Source organism: Heterocephalus glaber, unplaced genomic scaffold (genome assembly GCF_053883595.1).
Source record: "Heterocephalus glaber isolate CG9 unplaced genomic scaffold, H.glaber_assembly_v1.0 deba00001465, whole genome shotgun sequence".
Lineage (NCBI taxonomy): Eukaryota > Metazoa > Chordata > Mammalia > Rodentia > Bathyergidae > Heterocephalus > Heterocephalus glaber.
The window spans coordinates 24409794-24426702 of record NW_028258312.1 but is presented as its reverse complement, the minus strand read 5'-3'; the positions used below and the strand labels follow the sequence as shown (position 1 = coordinate 24426702).

At 37.6% G+C, this 16909-nt stretch overlaps 1 long non-coding RNA gene across 1 annotated transcript in view; it reads left to right on the top strand.

Annotated features, from left to right (window-relative positions):
* The window catches only part of LOC147826616 (uncharacterized), a 125623-nt gene extending 109365 nt beyond the window's left edge, over positions 1-16258 (top strand). The window contains exon 6 of the long non-coding RNA XR_015438982.1: positions 15450-16258. This is a non-coding gene — a long non-coding RNA (uncharacterized LOC147826616). The remainder of the gene's footprint in view (positions 1-15449) is intronic.
* Positions 16259-16909: the final 651 nt, after the last annotated feature.

Genomic DNA, 16909 nt, shown 5'->3' with positions numbered 1-16909 from the left:
AGTGCAGACTCGTGCAACCACTGTGGGAATCAGTACGGAGATACCTCAAAGAACTAGGACTAGAGGTCCCATTTGGCCCAGCTATTCCCCTGTTGGGTACCTTCCCCAAACAATTAAAAGCATCACACCATAGCAATATATGTGCACCCATGTTTATAGCAGAGCAGTTTGTAATAGCTAAAGCTTGGAAACAGCCCAAGTGCCCATCAACTGGAAACTGGATAAAGAAGATGTGGGGTTTTTTTTTTTTTTTATAAAATGGAGTACTACTCAGCCATAAAGAACAAGAAACTAGAGACATTTATATCTAAATGGATGCATATTGAGGCCATACTCTTAAGTGAAATAAATAGGACACATGTGTAAATACCGAGTAGTTTCACTAGTGTGAGAAACTGAAAGTGTGAATAAGGACTGAAAGGTATAGTAGTGTGAAATAGGAAGAAAATATCCAAAGGGGTAGGGGAAATGTGAGTGGTAGGGGAAAGGAAAAAAGGGAATGGAAAAATTACGAGAAAAGGAAAAAATGGAAACAAAGTCTTTGCAAATAAGGAAGGGTGGAGGAGATGAAAGGAGGACAGGAAATGAGGAAAAAATAAGAACCAAGATATAGCATGTAAAGGTACAAGTACCCAATGATTAATACAAATGTATTGTATACCTAAAATGTACCAATAAAAGAATCTGTGGAAAAAAAACCAAAGTGCAAGCGTTGTTTTGTCTAAAATTATCAAGAGTAAAATGAATAATTTATAATTATCTTAATCAGATTCTATCGGTGAATTCAGGTTTTGAAAAGTTTGTATCTACTGTGAGCAAGTTGTTGGGGATGATGTAAGGTGAAGGAGCTTAAGATCTTTGATTGATAATTAAAGAGCAAAAAGATAGTAAGTGGATTCTGCAACTTCCACAGAGGGAACTAACAAAACTGAATCATTGGGGAAAGGTGGAAAATGAACACTTTTCGTTTTAAGAAAAGCTTCATGGAAAAGGTCATATTTAAGATGCATGGTAACAAATAGGTGCAATTTATTAGAAGAGGATTCTGAAGCAGCCACATGGTGAGATGTGCAAAGAAAAACCATGAGCAACAGAAGACAGGCGTTGCCTGTGTTTGGGAATAGCATACGCTCCAGTGTGGCAGAAGCAATTTCCAAGCAAGGCCTGCGAATGAGGCCATGAGAGGTGGGTTAGAGCTCTGTTGAGCTGGCCTGTAAATGACATGTCTGGGGGCTTTGTGATCAAACTCCATGGGGAGTCACTCAACGTGGATTGAAGCTGGTGCCTCAAAACTCCGCCACTGACCTGGATCCCCTAGCCTGTAGTTTTGCACTTTTTTTTTAGTGCAGTAGTGCAGTCTCATTTTGCAACTATCTCTTTTGGATTGCATTTTCTGACTTCAGTTTTTCTGTCTTTCACGGTTCTTTGTTTATATTAAATACAAATAATCAATTCAGTATTGATTGATTTTTTTGTTTAATTGCTAAACTGGCTGGTCTGAAAGACAAGGCAGAAATAAGTGCTATTCTTGAGTGTCCTGCCAAAAGCCCATGTGATGAAGGTTTGCTTCCCAGCCCATGGTGCTATTAAGACATAGTTGAGGCATCACAAGATAGGTCGTAGTGGAAGGAAGTGAAGACATTGGAGGCATTCCTTGAAGGGGGTATCAGGATTGGGCCCTTTGCTTCTGTTTTTTATTTTTTCCCACATGCAAGTCATAAGGTGAATATCTTGGTTCACTGGGTGATCCTAACCAAAGTGTATTGCCAGACCACAGGCCCCAAAGCAATGGGAACACCACCCATGGAATGAAACCTCTGTAACCATGAGCCAAAGTGAAACTTTTCTCCTGATAAGCTGATTTTTTCAGATGTTTGTTACATTAATGGAAAACTGATCAATATAGTAAGTATTAGAAGTGGCATTACTTTTTAAAAGAGTTCCATTGATTAAGTATTCTTATTGTATAAACCAATCAAAACAAAGTTTGAAGATGTTAAGTATTTAAAAAAATACTAAGATACTTCTTCTAAGAGAACAGAACTCACAAACTCTTCCCTTTTTATCACACTGTTGTGGTTTCTAGAACATGTAACAATTTTATTACTTTGTTTGGTCAACAGAAGAATGGAAAAATGCATTTCTGGGATAATAAGACGCAAAAGAGATGTCCTCTCCACAGAAATCTGCATTTCACTCAGATCCAGATGCTCAATGTGACTCAGTGAAGTTTACAAAATTTTCTTTTGCCTGTACCATATTTTTAGTTTCTCATTCCAATTCCTAAACTATGAATATACCCTTTCTAAATTTTAATTTAGTGCATTTAATTTTACTTATTTTTTATAGAAGCATAAAACATGTTATACATATTGATGAGGTACTTTCTAATGTTTGATACATGTACACATCACATAATGTTTAAAGTCCTTTTTAAAAATAATAATATTAAATCATTAAAATAATAGCTGTTATTTGTGAAGCATTTACTGTAATCCAGTCATGGTATGGCTACTTAAGACACATTATATTTATTCCTATTGCAGTTCTATAAACCCATTTTACAAAAAAGTAACTAAAATTGCTGTACTTTCCCTCTCCCAAAACTTGTTATTGAGGTATAATTCACAAACATGTTCTCTTATATGTGCAGTGTGATATGTGCACACACATGTGCATTGTGAATTGATTACTATCTCAAGCTCATAGACATATTTGCACATCATGTAGTTATCAGGTTTTCTGCAATGAGAACACTTGAGATCTACTCTCTTAGCAAATTTAAGTATATACTGTAGTATTATTAAATATAGTCACCATCTTTTATAATAAAAATCTCCAGGATTTATTCATCCTGCATGACTAAAACATTGTACTTTTGATTAATATCTGCCCATTTGTCCTTCTCCCTAGCTGCTGGCAACTACTATTTTAGTGTCTGCTTCTATAGGCTTTACTTTTTTAGATTTCACATATAGTGAGATCATGGAATATTTGTTTTTCTGTGACTGACTTTTCCAATCTAGCTCTGCTTTTAGATCTTTCTGCCTGTTTTCAGTTTCCAGTCATTCTGCTGGCTTCTAGAATAGATCCAAGAAGATCTCCTGGGTCTATTCTACTGTATTGTTTTGAATACACACACTTACTCAAGTTCTAATCCTACAGCCCTAGGCAAGAGGACTCCTCCAAAATCAGCTCCATTTATCGCTTAACTTCCAAGTCCTCATTGTGTTTGTGTGCCAGATTCCAGTCTAATTACAGAAAAGTTATTGAGGGATGCCTATATAAGATGTGCTTTATTAAAAATTAATTTTATTAATACATTTTAGGTGTACAGTATAATGACAATCATCATTGGAAATTTGCACCTTTACATAATCTCTCTTGGTTCTTATTTTTTCCCCATTCCCCTGCCCTCCCTTCAACCCTGCCACCACTCCCTATTTGCAAAGATTTTGTTTCCATTTTTTCATTTTCTTGTATTAATTCCATTCCCTTCTTTCCTTTACCCTACCCCTCCCACTTCCCCTTCCCCTTCCCCTTTGGTCCTTTTCTTCCACATTATCTATTATACCTTTTAGTCCTCATTTACACTTTCAGTTTCTCACACTAGTGAAACTATTTGGTATTTACACATGTGTGTCCTATTTATTTCACTTAAGAGTATCGTCAAAATGTGCAACCATTTAGCTATAAATGCCTCTAATTTCTCATTGTTTTATGTCTGAGTTGTACTCCATTTTACAAAATAATGACATTTTCTTTATCCAGTCTCCAGTTGATGGACAATTGGGCTGCTTCCAAGTTTTAGCTATTACAAATTGTGCTGCCATGAACATGGGTGCATGAATATCACTGTGGCATGATGCTTTTAATTCTCTGGGGAAGACACCCAGTAGGGGAATAGCTGGGTAAAATGGGACTTCCAGTCCTTGTTCTTTGAGGTATCTCCATACTGATTTCACAGTGATTGCACCAGTCTATACTCCCACCAGCAGTGGAGCAGGGTTCCTCTTTCCCCACAGCCCCACCAGCATTTGTTATTGGTTGATTTCATAATAGCACCCATTCTTTCTGGGGTGAGGTGGAATCTCAGTGTTGTTTTCATTTGCATCTCTCGAATGACCAGTGATGTTGAACATTTTTTCATATGTTTATTTTCTGCTTTTACTCTTTGTCTGAGAAATGTCTGTTCATTTTTGGACTGGGTTTTTAAATTTGGGAGGTCTGATCTTTTTAAGTTCTTTATAGATTCGAGATAGTAGACCTTTGTCTGAGGAACAGCAGGTGAAAATTTTTTCCCATATTGTGGGTTGTCTCTTCACACAGTTGGTGGCTTCTCTTGCTGTGCAGAAGCTTTTCAATAAGAAGAGATCCCACTTGTTGATTGTGCTAGTTCATGGGCAATTGAGGTTTTGTTCATAAAATCTTTTCCTACACCTTTTAGTGTTTTTCCTACACCAATGGCTTCAAGAGTTCTACCTAACCTCTGTTCCAGCAGGTTCAACATTTCTGCTTTAATATTTAGATCTGTAATCCATTTAGATTTTAGTTTAGTGCATGATGAGAGATAAAGGCCTAATTTTAGCCTTTGGCAAGTTGAAACCCAAGTTTTTCAGTACTATTTATTAAAGAGGCTATCTTTCCTCCAGTGAGGGTGTTTGGCTCCTTTGTCAAAGATGAGGTGCCAGAGTGTGTCTGGAGTTGTTTCTGCATCTTCTAATCTGTTCCACTGGTCCTCTGGTCTGTTTCTTTGCTAGTACCATGCTGTTTTATTTTTTGGGGGGGAGGGTACCGGGGATCGAACTTGGGACCTTGTGCTCGCGGGGCAGGTGGTGGAACCCCTGAGCTAAATCCCTGGCCCTTAGGTCTCTTCTTGTTCCAAATGAATTTTTGCATTGTTTTCTCAAGGTCCGTGAAGTATGTTGAGGGAATTTCAATTGGGATTGCATTGAACCTGTAGAGCACTTTTGGAAGTATGGCCATTTCCACTATGTTGATTCTTCCTACCCAGGAACAAGGGATGTCTTTCCATTTTCTGACATCTTCTTCAATCTTTCTTTTCAGAGTGCTATAGTTTTCAGAGACGAGGTCTTTGATTTCTTTTGTTAGGTTGGTTCCTAGGTATTTCAGTTTCTTGAATGCTATTGTGAAAGGAATTGTTTGCCCTATTTCTCTCTCAGTGAGTCTGTTGTTTGTATTGAGAAAAGCTCTTGATTTTTGTGTGTTGACCTTGTATCCGGCTACTTTACTGAATTTAGTTATGGCCTAGAAGACTTTTGGTGGAGTTCTTGGGGTCTTCTATATAGAGTATCATGCCATCTGCAAATAATGACAATTTGACTTCTTCATTTCCTATCTTTATTCCCTTTTTTTTCTTTCTGTTGTCTAATTGCTGTGGCTAATGTTTCCAAAACTATGTTGAACAGGAATGGGGATAGTGGACATCCTTGTCTAGTTTCTGATTTTAGTGTGAGGGATTTCAGTTTTTGACTATTTAGTATGATATTGGCTATTGGTTTTTCATAGATGGCTTTTATCAGATTGAGGTAGGGTTTTTATCATAAATGTGTGTTGGATTTTGTCAAATGCTTTTTCTGCGTCTATGGAGATAATCATATAGTTTTTGTCCTTGGCTCTTTTGATATAGTGTATTACACTGATTGATTTGCGAATGTTGAACCATCCCTGCGTCCCTGGGATGAATCCCACTTGGTCAGGGTGTATGATCTTCTTGATGGTCTTCTGCATTCTATTTGTCAGTATCTTATTAAAGATTTTTGCATCTATATTCATTAGTGAAATTGGCCTATAGTTCTCTTTTCGGTTGGGTCTTTCTCTGCTTTGGGGATCAAGGTGATGATTGCTTCCAGGAATGAATTTGGGAGTATTGCTTCCCTTTCTATTTCATTGAAGTGTTTAAACAGTAGTGGCAGTAGTTCCTTCCTAAATGTCTTGTAGAATTCAGCAGTGAAGCCATCAGGACCTGGGCCTTTCTTAGTTGGTAAGTTTTTAATTACTTTTTCAATTTCATTGACTGATATTGGGTTGTTCAGAATTTTTATGTCTTCTTCGTTCAACTTTGGTAATTCATACTTATCTAGGAATCTGTCTATTTCTTCTGTGTTTTCCATCTTATTGGCATATAGGTTCTGGAAGTAGGTATTGATGATCCTCTGCATTTCTGCTGGGTCTGTTGTAATTTCATCCTTTTCATTCCTAATTGCATGGATTTGGGCCTTTTCTTTGCTTTTTCTGATAAGGTTGGCTAAGGATTTGTCAATTTTGTTTATTCTTTCGAAGAACCAACTCTTGGCTTCATTGATTTTTTCGTATTGTTCTCTTAGTCTCCATTGCATTGATTTCTGCCCTGATCTTTATAATTTCCTCCCTTGTATGAGCTCTGGGATTGTCCTGCTCTTCTTTTTCTAGAAACTTGAGGTTCAGCATCAGGTTGTTTAATTGGGCTCGCTCTGTTTTCCTAATATGAGTATTCACTGCTATGAATTTCCCTCATAAGACTGCTTTCATTGTGTCCCATAGATTCTGATATGTTGTATTGTCATTATCATTTAATTGTAGGAACTGTCTGATTTCTTCTTTATTTCCTCTATGACCCCATTGGTTATTCAGAATTGTCTTGTTCAGTTTCCATGTGTTTGTGAAATTCTTGTGGCTTCTTTTGCTATTGATCTTCAATGTCTTTGCACTGTGGTCTGATAATATACAGGGGACAACTTCAGTTCCTTTGCACTTACTTAAACACGTTTTATGAGCGAGTATGTGGTCTATCTTGGAGAACGACCCATGTGCAGCTGAGAAGAACGTGTATTCTGATTTTGTGGGGTAGAAGACTCTGTAAACATCTGTTAAGTTCATTTGTTCAAGAGTTCGATTGAGTTCTAGTATTTCATTGCTTATTTTTTGTCTGGTTCATCTATCTATTTGTGACAGTGGTGTATTGCAGTCCCCCACTACTATTGTATTAGTGCTTATTTGATAAGATGTGCTTTTTATCATAGGAAATTTAACTTTAGTTAAATAAAATATAAAACAAATTGGATACCAGTTGATCGTACCAAATTTTATATTCTGGAAGGCTAGTAGGGGGAAAAGGAGAAGAGGAAATACAAGACTGAGAACTGTTAAACTGAGATATGTAGAAGAAGAAATGGATATTTGGTAAAGGCAGTGTAAAGCACCATGAGGAAAGGTACTGATCTGTGAATATTTTTGTTAACTGAAATGTTTCAGACTCATCCTCAAATTGACTTTGGTTCTTCCCAATGATCATTGAGCCTTTCCATGTAGTCATGATAGGAACACTGTGTAGCTCAGAGTAAGCTTTACAACAGCCTGAACACACTGCTATGTCTGAAATTGAGCAAAGCACTAGTATGCCTACAGGGAAAAGCCACAGTTATAGACAGTGCAAAGAAAGACTTGTGCAAATCACTCACTGTGACCTAAAATGCCAACTTCCATCTGGTTCAGGCTCATTTAATGTGTGGCTGGAGGTGTACGACTTAAAGTCCTTTGAAGAGAGTAGGGCAGTGTTTAATCTCAAGAGAGTGTGATTTTTGGTACATAATTTGAAACAAAGTGGTACATCACAAACATACATGTTGTATCTAATCTGAATCTGGCTTGGTGATGACAAGTATTGCAGTTTTTAAAAATTAATTGATTAATTTTTGTACTGATGGCAGCTGTCTTATGGTAGATCACCTAAAGGTAAATCTGCTATGAAGATGTTGAACTGCTTCAATTTTCTTTGTTTCTATCAGGCAGTTTTCTTAAGGCAGCAGAGCATCTAGAGACAATAGATTTACCTGACTCTTGGGAGACCACTGTCCCTATACTTATTTTTCTAGTTGCCTGAAAATTACATGTGTAACTCCTCCCTAATAATTCACTTTATACTATTAATTTTATCAGTTAGAGCAATGTTAGGAGAGCTAGGATTTAAACAACTTGGGCACCCATTAGAAAGGTCAATGCCAGGCTTTTTCTGGGGGTGCAGCTTGAATTGATATGAGTGGAATATAGCCATGGGTATTTTTTGAAGGACATTTTAGTGAATTTACTGTACATACAGGATTAAGAACCATTGATTTAGAGTTGTCATATTTAGAAAGGTAGATGTAGTGGGTTTTAGTCATGATATAAATATCATGACAGGAAAGGTCATCAAGTTGAGTGAATGTGAACCTTTTGAAGGATATTGAAATATGTCCCAGGGGGCTACTGATTCACTTTAAAATGTAGAAGGTTTTCAGGTACTCACCGAAAAAGTCTTACAAAAGTCATAACTTGGGCTGTCTGTCTCTAAACCCTATGTCCTTTCTACCAGATTAATTATGTATGACTTGCTCAAATGGGAGAGATTTTGCTTGAGTTTCTAATAGAAAGTAATATTTCTCTGTTGCATTACCTTGTTTATTTTATGTTTTCAAAACACACTATCTGAAATCAGCTTATTATTTATTTACTAACTACTTTCTTAAGTTCCATGAAAAGAGGGCCCTTGGCTGTCATGTTCACTACCAGATGTTTAGTATCTCGAATAGCCATTTGTGTATGCTTGTGGGATAAATGAATGTATCAGTGAGAATTTTGCTTTCTACAGACACATAAGTTCCATCTTATACTTTATGTGTAGATGAAGGTAGAGCAGGGACACTTCTAATAGGATAGGTGGGTTCTCAGAACAGCAGCGGCATTTGAGGCAGAAAATCAATTTATACCCTGGATGACATTTTCAAAAGAAGTGTATCTGGTAGCATGGAATCTTCTATCTGACAGGGCTTTTGTCAAAATCCTGGGATGTCTGGATAAGTAGCCCACTTTCAGTAGAGGGAGTGTCATTCACAGATGCCCTGAATTGTACATGCAGTTTAGTTCTTACTCTAGCAGACTCTGCCTGCACAAATAAGGGACAATGGCCTTGTGAGTATATGTATGTGCAGCAAAGATTTTGCATGTGAATGCCTATATGTACAGCATTTTATAAACTTAGTGGGGAAAGAAATGTGGGCATAGATTCTCCAAGTTAGTTGGTATTTATAATATTTTTGGTAATTGGGTAGAGGAGGCCTGTCTGGTATGTTCTCAAATATTTGAAACAAAATCATTATTTAACACTGAAAATTTACAATAAGATGGAGACAATATCAGAAAAATGTGGACTATTAATCACAACTTACGCAAAACATGTTAAGTGAATGAAGCCAACCACTTCCCATCTTCACACCATTGTGCTGTTAAAGAATGCCTTTCCCCACACTGTTCGTTACTGGGGGAAAATCATGGCCACAGCAGTTTAGCTAATTCATTTCCATGTTTGGAATTAAGCGCTTTTTAACAGTTATCTACTTCCCATTGTCCGCTTGGGACAAGCCTTGTCTGCACAGTACTTAGCTGGCTGCTGCCAGACCTGAGATAGGGCCATCAGAATCCTGCTGCAAACTCAGGAAGATAACGACAGGGAAGCTAGGCCCTGCCAAGAGTCAGCGGGGAGAGACGGGGCATGGCTGGTTGTCTGCAGAGTGGAGCTACTAACTGGTTACTGTGGGCTCACTCGGCCTCCTCAGGGTTAGAGTTACTCCTTCTACTTCCTCTCCAGTTCTCACTGGAGCACACATACTCAAACACACACATAAAATTTCTTTAACACAGAGACAATGATTATAGTTTAGACCTGGAGAAGACACAGTACTGCGGGTAGAAGAATATTATTAATGTGCTAGAATGTTTCCTAAACTGGAAAAAAATAAAGGCGCTAATAAATTGGGGGCTTCTAAATGTAAATATGCTTTTAAATTTTCATTTAATAATAAGCTTAGGTGAAAGTTTGACAGGAGGAAGATCTTGGATGCTTGAAATAAAGTAGGTAGTAGAAAATTTTTAAATGGGAGGTCAAGTTTTTGCTGGGCAAAATTTGTACACTTCAGAATTTTCCTGGGGCTGCATTTTTTTTTTAAATGGGAACATAAGATTAAAAAGTGCCTAGGCTCCTATACTTGAATCCCAAGAGAGTTCATAGCATTAAAATATTAATACAATTAAATTTAAAACTCTGTTAAAAGAAGCTAAATTAATAATAATATGTCATCGATAAGCTGACAATTTTCGCAATTGTAAATTAATACACCTGGCTCCTTTTGACCTTAGGTGTCATGTCAATTGATTAAATGTTGTGAGACAATGAAATGGAAAAAGACAACTTTATTATAATGCTTCAGGCAGGGAATATTTTTATTTTCCTATTAGGAGCACATCCACATGTCAATGACCAATTCCATTTGGAAAAAAGACACTCTTTGGGATATGTACAATTAGGAAAAATCTCCAAGGTGAACTTTAGGCTGGAACTAACCACCTCTGTTATTTTTAGCTGACATTAAGACTGATAAAAGATTGAGGCTTTATTTTAACTTGGAGTAGAGAATTCTTGGTCCCACCTGCTCCTAGGTGTCATGGGCCTGCATGACCCTACTGGGCTGGTGTTCTCAGTAGACATTGCTAAGGGCATGCTCTGTGTTGTATCTCTTCTCTGTACCTCTTGCCAGGAAATACAGTGGAGACGGGCCAGGAAGCCCAAAGATTTTCCACTGCCTTCTCCTGCCAGCCATTGTGGGTGCACTGTGATTCAGGAGCCGTGGGGCGCTGACTTCTGGTACAGCTGTCAGAGTCATAGCTTCTCTGAGGCTGCGGGGAGAATTTGGGAGGGAACAGGACTCTTTTCCTTTTTGCCAGAAAGATATCTTGCTATAAAAAACTAATTGAAGCTCTCTTCATAACCTCCTTACTGTAGTTGCGAAGCCCTAGATGAAAGAGAAGTGTATTTGATATTTGGGAATAGTTGATGATAAAATAAAATTGACCACATGCCTGTAACTGGATCAGGTACACAAAACTGGTTGCCTGGCAGGCAGTTCTAAACTTCTTAATCACTTGAAAAATGGTCTGCTGAGTAGGGGCTCAGACACATAACCTCATACCTCATACCAGTTGGGTTCAGGAAGCTGTTCCTTCTGGGGCCTGAACAACTGTACCATGGCCCATGCTGCTGTTCTTTCGAGGAATGGGCAACAGTTTCTTCGTGTCCCTGGAGATCATGATGAATGTATTACTTAGCACATCTGTTTCAGGTTAAACAATCACATTTGCCTGATCTTCTCTTCTAGATTTGTAGTCTGGCTGTCCTGTTTTTAATTGCAAAATGTTCCTGTTCAAATGTGCAGAATCTAAATAGAACACAATGTTTAAAATTATTTATAACGTTGGGCATGGAAGGAAATAGAGTCAGTCATGACTTCTGAATGCTCTGCTTATTAAAATACAGACTAATGCACTGTTGATTTCCACAACCATATCTATTGTTCCATCATCCTTACTACTAGCACTGATTTGTTCTCACTTATGTTAACAGTCTTTGGAAACCAGAGCTACACTCATTCACATACATTGTGCCCCAGGCATTATGGTGGGCTGGGAACTGGGATGATGGTCTTTACTGGGCTGGAGTTTGCAGTCAGTGTGAGATGGGAATGGTAATCAAGTAATTACACCCCAATTGTATTTGTTCTCGTGGTAGAGGAAGGGCAGGTGGTAAGAGCTGTGGGAAGAATACCAGTGGGCAGGGGAGGCTTCTGGGGAGAGTATTTTCCAGTTTGAGGCTCTCCACATCTTCCTCTAAGAGGAGATATCACTAAGTTAATGGCAGTGTAGATACACTTACCCAATCCTGCCCACCCAAGTTGTATTTGTCACAACTTTAAAATAGAAAGTATGGGGCGAGGATTTAGCTCAGTGGTTCGGTTGCCCGCCTGGCAAGCGCAAGGTCCCAAGTTTGATCCCGGGTACCAAAAAAGAAAAAAAACAAAAAACCTCAGAAAGTATGGTATGGCACTGAGTGCTAACAGATGATATGGATGATTCTCCTAGGCCTCACCTACTTTGTATTCTCCCCTTTAAAAATTTACTTTTGGACATTTGCTATTTTTATCTTACTAATACTTTAGACAGATATTTGCTCTCCCTGTGTACACTCATTAAAACAGCTGCCCTGATCTATTAAGGATAAATCAGTTTCTTTTAAATAAATTCCTACAATGGTTCGTAAATGATTCGCTATTGCATTTATTATTATTTGTGGTAGGATGAAGACTCCCTAGAAGATCTTTGAAAAATTATTTTTTTTTAGAGAAACAATATAGAAAAGTAAATCATTTGGCAAAGAATTTGAAACATATGGGCAGGAATAGAAGTATTTACTGCATTTATAAGTTTCATCTTGACTGCATAAAATGCAGCATCAATTTTCAGTAAAGCAAAGCTTCCAAAAGTGGCAATTGTGAATGTAGTTGGTCACAATATCAAGAGAGCAGGGATTAAGAGTGACTGAGATTCCTTTTATGATAAATTATCTAGCTCCTGGCTACCATGCATGAGCTCTATTAACTGCTTATAAATTGTTCATCATAAAATCTAGTTCATTCTTGTTAATTAGGCCAAGGCATTTAGAAAGACTTTTTTCTTTTCTCTGTGAAAGCCGAGGCTGACAGCAGAGTAGCTACACCAGAATACTCTGCTATGAGTATGAGGCTATGTTCCTTAAAAAACTAATAATAAAAAAAGAAATTCTAAATTAAAATTACTTTGGCTTCATACCAGGGGAAATGGAATCACTCTATTGTAGTCATAGAAGAAGGTTAAATAGAGCCAAAATAATTACATCTTCTTACCTCAAACTCTTCCAATCAATAACATGCAAAAAGGAAAGGAGTGCATAAGAGCTGGATAAACCTATTAGTCACGATTAATATCAGGCAAGTTCTAGAAAGGCAAATAGACATATCAAATTCTGCCAGCACGTCATTCCATGTCATTTTATTATGCATTTTGTACCTGAAATCGAAAGTTTATGCAAAACTATCTTTGAGGAAATCTTGTATTTGTTGCTGATCACCAAATTTTTTCCTGCTGTATTTTCCTTTTCCTGGTGCTCATATTAGTGATCAACTGGCAGGCAGTGAATGTTATGTTTATATTATCTCATATTTTGCATTGCTAACTGGCTCCCTTGATACCATTTAAGGTGCATCCCTAATCACCTCTCACGTTTCACACTTCTTTTGCAATCTCTGGATTTTATGAAAAGTAGACATACCATGCTCCAGTTCTGGACGCCAAAGTGGTTGTGACTTCAGCAAGTCCCAATAGTCAGAGCCATGGGCTGAGTCAAGGCAGGTGATTGCTCCCCTGAGATGCAGTTAGCAAGCCTCCCTGACAGAGGCCAGAGGCAAAGAACAGTCAAAGGCTAGAAAACTCTGTGTTTGCACACACTCGCGTGCTTAACACCCATTAAGATGGAATTAAGAGTGGTCAGAAATATTATTATATTTGGGAACCTCTAGTACCACCATTTGGGGAAAAAATGGGGAAAATCAGTCAAGCCAAGGGAAAGTGGTGTATATTTAAAATAATGAGATTTCAGCCTGTGCTACTGCCTTTTCCCCTTGAAAAAGCTAATATTAGCAAGCAGTTAAAGAAATTGTGGCACAATTAGGTGAAGTGTGTTTAATTTCCAACATCTTTTGGACACATTGGGTTTAGTTTCTTCCTTTACAATTTACAGAATCCTAACTCAGGGTTCTTCCCTGGTCCAATTTCTGGGTGAAACTGTAGGTTCTAGGAAACTGTGGCAAAGCCAAGAGCTCATATAACTTGCTCTAAATTAGGAAGACAATGAAATTCTTGGCACTGTACAGTAGTAAGGGCACCACAAGAGGCTTGCTTGGGTGGACTGTGGTTTGAATCAGTAACTTTAACAACGAATGCCTCGGGGGGAATAAATTACAATAGAATTTAATGGTCATCTCTTTTTGATATTATAGAGAGGTTGCATACATTTTGCTTAGCTCAGTTTTAATTGACATTATTATTATTTTCTTTTTTAAAGACTAAAAAAGAAAGCCTTTGGAACAGGGTATGATTTTAACAAAATATTTTTTAAAAGAATTCTTAAAAAAAAGAACTTTCACTTTTCATTATCATCACCATCATCACTCCCATCATTATTGTTATTATAATCAAACGTTGAACTATAACTCATGGTCAGTAGTGTCAGTTTTCACCAGATAATTGGGTTCTTGTCTAGGCTCCCTTTAACTTTTGAGTGGAAGAAGAGAAATGAATAAATATCAGATTTGGGAAAATAAATCTTACCTTAGGACTTAATCTGTTCCAATCACAGTGATCAGAATGCAGCATTGATGAAAGCTTGGGACTCAGGGTAGAGCCTGGGTGGATAGGGGAAGAGGGATTGTGGAGAAGTTAGGAGAGTTTTCTAACCACTACATCTCCACGTACCACTTAGACTCCTTTTCCACTGAGGAGAACTGGTCACATGGCATCATCTAAATGCAAGGGCAGCTGGGAAGTAGAGTCTTTGTCTGGGACTTCATCTTCATCAAAAGTTCTGCACATACAGGGCCGTATATATCTCTCCTAGATGGTTGGTGGTGGGTAGTAGTTTTTTGCTTTACTTTAAGCATAGAAAATGCTGTTTGTAGCTATAAATACTGTAACTTCTAAGGCCATTTTAAATTCTGAGCAAAGTCTTTCTAATGCCTAAACATGCAGTCAGTTCAATCAACTAGCCAATTCATTGAGGGAAGTCAATCCACCTGGCTGGTTGGCTGAAGTAAATGTTTGGCTTAACAGAAAGGGTTACTAGGCATGAGAAATTCATGCTGTAGTTTATACAGAGATCACATTGCAATTGGTATAAAATTTGTTCTTGTCACTATACTTTTCTGTATACTTTTACCTTTCTTGATTTACTTTGCCCAATTCCTTCTAGAACGCTCCATTTCCCAGGGTTACTTAATGCGTCTTTCAGAGTTTTCTTCAGAGTAATCACAAGGTTAGTCTTTCCACCTTAGCACATAAATGCATTTGGATGTTTTCTTGCTGTCAGTACCTGATGAGATCAATTTTGCAGATCAATATCTAGCTCCTTTAATAATAAAAACAACTCCTTTAGTACTGCATTGATAGTCATTATTAGTTATACTGCAAAGATACCTAAAAACCAGAGAACATTAGTACTTGATTTTTAAAGGTAAATTTTCATTTTATCTCTATTCTTTAAGATTTCAATCTGTTTTTTACTATGTTAGACTTTAGGGTGTTATCTTAGGCTACATTAATGCCAAGTAATATGCTTTTGTAAAGCTAGCCTTAATTTGGCATATGTCCTACAGTTAGAGAAGTCTGAAGCTGAATATATAACATTGATTATGCGCTTACATTTAAAGTGCACAAATTCAATGAAATGATCCACTGACAAATATAATGAGTGCCTTTTTGAAGTTCTGCAAGGATGGCACATAGAAATGTGTGACTGTCTCTGTCACTTACACTCTGCGATTTATCCACAGCACCTGGCTCCTGCTCATTCAGTAGCGAGGACTGGATATGGGAGAAATGTTACCTGGCAACCTGAGATGGCCCACAGCAAGAGCTTAGTGGCCAGCATGGACCATCTGACCTCTTGGTGACCAGAGTGGAGAGGAATGGTCATGGTGTGGAGAGGGTGAGAAGGATTCACAGATGTCAAATAAGATATGGATGTATCCATTGAGAGGGTGGATATTCTCCTGAGAGATGCACACAAATGAAATTGCAGAACCTGAGTCCACATGGGTCTACATGGAGTTTTAAAGTAACAGAGAATAGATTTTTCTACTGGGAATTAAGTTAGTAAATGAAAATAGCAGTTGAACATTTGGAGGGCATTTTGGGATCTGCTTACAGAGAGCTTTACAAGACAATTTGATAAGTGTTGTCTTTATTCTGTACTCACTGGTGAAGTATTGAGGCATGGTCTATCTATCAATAGATGTCTTGGATTCTGAATTTGTCAGTAGGTTTGTATTTATCCTCTAGGCCAAGATGTCAAAAACTTATCACAGTTTAAGGCACACTGATGTCAGTCATTTTATGGAGACTACCTTCTCCAGTATACAGAGCAGAGAAGAAATGAGTTGACCCGGGAAAATGGCTTTTCCTTTTTTTTTTAATCAAGACAGAGTGATACACATTCATTTTTCGTTCTGGGCATGTAGACCAAGAAGTAGGCACACATTTCAGACTGAATCTGAGAGATGTGAGAAGTATAAAGATAACCTATTTTACTTTGAATGTTAAAGGAAGTTGCTGTTAACATTGAAATAAAACTCCTAGGCTGGGGCTGTAGGCCACTGGTAGAGTGCTTATCTAGCTTGTGCATAGCCTTGTCAAGCACTACAAAAAAATAAATTCGTAAAATAAAAATACCAGTCTTCATAAATTATTAAGTTTCAATAATGATTTAAACTGTGAAGTTCTCTGTGTCTTGGACAAATATAAAAATACTTGCTCATAGTATAACTCAAAGAAAGAGAGACAATAACTAGTGATCTGCAAAGCTTGCTATGCTTCTCAACTCCATGCATGATTTACAGCCAACCATGTGTCAAATAGGTGAGCCCATGAAATGGAGTGACTATATTAATACTGACTTTATTTACAACACCTGTTGTCATGTTGACATCAACTTTGTTCAACAAAGCACTCTATCTTGAGGACGGTATTTCTCCTTTCTTCACTTAAAGTTACTTCAACTGATATCTGCACAATTTCCTTATATCAAAAGAAGCTTTTGGTAAGAGGGCAGAGGAAGGCAGGTATAAGTGATCGAAGTTCTCAGTAGGAAAAATGTCACAATTGATAAATGCTGAAAATTGTATTTCAAAAGATGATCCCAGAGGTTAGAGTGTATGTGAAGGAGGCATGAAAGAGAAGTGAGGATTTAATTTGGAATTAATGAAAGAATCAAAGGAAATGACCAAGGAGAGAA